This window comes from Camelus dromedarius, chromosome 21, assembly GCF_036321535.1.
Source record: "Camelus dromedarius isolate mCamDro1 chromosome 21, mCamDro1.pat, whole genome shotgun sequence".
NCBI classification, from domain to species: Eukaryota; Metazoa; Chordata; class Mammalia; order Artiodactyla; family Camelidae; genus Camelus; species Camelus dromedarius.
In genome coordinates, this window is record NC_087456.1 from 10,886,526 (window position 1) to 10,889,459 (window position 2,934).

Here is a 2,934-nt window from a genome sequence, read left to right on the forward strand (position 1 = left end):
AAGTAAAACTAATTACCTCCCTCCTGCCCCCCCCAAAAAAGTGGAAACAAATGTCCAGTGAAGGCTTAGTGAATGACTAAACAAAATGTCACAGTGGAATACTATTCAGCAAGAAAAAAGAATTGATGCATGCTACAGCATCTCAGAAATGCTACACCAAGTGAAAGAAGCCAGTCACAAAAGACCACTGTATACTGTATGCTTTCATGTATATGAAATGTCTTGAAGAGGCAAACCTATAGAGACAGAAAGTAGATTACCAATTGTCTGGGGTGGAGGGTAGCTACAGAGATAGACTGTAAACGGACATGAGAGAATTTAGGAGGTGAAGAAAATATTCTAAAACTGGATTATAGGTATGATTGCACAGCTCAGTAAACTTATGAAAAATTGCTGAATTGGACACTTAAAATGAGTGAGTTTTACAATCTGTAGATTATACCTCAGTAAAGTTAAAAAAATAATTGAGTGCCTGGTTGACGTAACAATTTAGTGTGAATGAGTTTCAAGTACATGGCAGTTGGTCAAACTCTGAGCTAGGATGGATGGTTAGTTATAGAGCTTACCCTCTTTTGTTGGGGAGAGGGTGAGGACAGCAGAACGGCTATGAGGGAGGGGGGAAGAGAAGATGGGGGACAGGAGAGACGGAGGCAGCACTGCAGAGGGACTCAGAGCTTGGTTCCTACCCTGGCTCCACACTTCCCAGCAAGTCATTGTGGGCAAAGTATTTATCCTCTTTCAAACTCCATTGCCCCTCCGTGAAATAGTGTCTCTTATAGGACTCCTGTGAAAAATGATGAGATAATCCATGTAAAGTACTTAGCACAGGGCCCAGCGCATGAAAAGAAGTTTTGTAATTACCTGGTATTATTATTAAAAGAGCAGTTTGTGAATAGAAAACAAAATTGCAAGGGGCCACTAATTTGCAGGTGGTGTTCCGTATTGATTCTCAAGTGGGAAGAGATTAATCCTAATTTTCACGACCTAAAGTGCAAGCCTGGATATTATGAGTCTCCCTCAATCCATCAGAAGTTTCTCTGATATCACGTGTACCCCCTCACCCTTCCCCGAGGCACAGGTATATGATTGCTGGATCCTTTCTCAGGAACCTCCTGGTGTCTCCACCCTAATCTCACATCTCCTGCATCTTCCTCCTTCCTCCCACTCCATCCTTCAGCTAGAAATGCCATCCACTTCCTCTGCAGGCAAGGAGACATTGCTTTATTTCATACTCCAAGTCCTCTTATGCAGAACTTTATGTTCGGATCTCTGAGCTTTGGTTTCGGTAAGTGAAGGGAAGGCTTGACATTTTCTCTCTCAACCAAGCCGGGCTTTTAAGACTTTTCTCTCATTCAGATGCAAAAAAAAAAAAAAGACAGTCAGAACTGAACAATAACTGTTTTTCTAGCTAGTGTCTGCCCTCTCTCTAAAACAATGCAATACTGATTCAGTGAGTAAAGACATCATCCAGTAAGCTTGTTATTTTTAAGAGAAATTTAAAACTAGATTGATTTAAATTCTTCCAAATGATTATATCTGTTACAAATGTACAAAGAAAAAAAGCCACTTAAAATACAAAGAATCAAGGAATATTACATTATTTTAGGTCATTGGTAGGAGTGAGTTGTTTCCCCACATTTCTGGTGGCTGATGAGTATCAGTTTACGATGAATGAATCGAAAGGTCCAAGTGGCTGCCTCCTACAGCTTGTAACCTGCTCCCCTCCACTCATCCCTGCCTAACCCCTTCTCTCTTCCTCTGAAATTTTAGAGAAGTGACAGTAGATAGAAAATGTCTAAAGAGGGAGAATATTGAGAAAGAAAGAAATTAATTAGCCAATTTTCTCTTTTATAAACAATGTAGGTTGCAAATGTAGATTTACATCCATTAAGGACATAACTTTCTGTTTCCAACTATCTTTCGGGATCTGGGATAGAGTACCCAATTCCTCCAGATCAGGAAGCACGTTACTGTGGAAGCGTAGATTCCTTTTCAGTTTGGCCGTCTCGGTTGTGTTTTTTAAAGCTATTAATTTAGTAAACTTCTAATTTGCTGGAAATGTAGATGCTTGAGGTCTTAAAGGTCTGTATTCATTTGATTCAAATTTTCTGTTCTCCAGTAAGCTTTGCATTTAGAAAAGGTAACATTTCCATCTAGATCAACCCTACAGGCCTAATAAGAGAGTTTTTCCTATGCCATATCTCTTAGAGTGAAACTTTAAGAAGTAAAAGAAACTTCTGGTCAAACATGACAGGTTAAGCATATATGTCTACCTCTGCTTCTTGCAGAACCCCTCAACATGAAATAAAGAGATTTCCTAAAAGCTTGATCCCAGGGTCTGTCTGCCTGCTTCAGACGTATTCTCAGAAGCACAAAGTCCTTAGGCAGTAAAGACACCCTTCTCAAACTGTGTGATGGTCAAAACCAGTATGTTCCAGGGGGTTGAGAAACTGCAGGGTAAGCGTGACTCTTCTTTACAGTAGAGAGTCGAGATCACCCAAGGGTAACTCATGTAACGCTTCCTCGTAGGTGTTAGGAAACGTACCTATGTTATGGAGGATGGTGGGACAGTCAAGCACTTTGCTAGACAAACCCCCATGAGGTGTGATCATTCTTCACTATCAGAGATACTTCAGAGGATAAAAATGAAGAACTGCTGCTAGAAGTTACTTTAAGGAAGGACGGAGATTTGGATTATACCAGCTGCTCAGATACATACCTGGTTACACTGTCATCAGAGCTTTGGGGGAGTGTCTCCTCCCAAGAAGCACATGCCCCCGCACTCTTCCCAAGTATATAACCTTTCAATTCAGTGTGTCCGATGTGTATTGAGTGTGTTATGAGTGTGTTATGGGCTGAATTGTGTCCCCTCTCCCCAGCATTCGGTATGTTGAAGTCCTAAGCCCCTGTATCTCAGAATGTGGCCTTATTTGA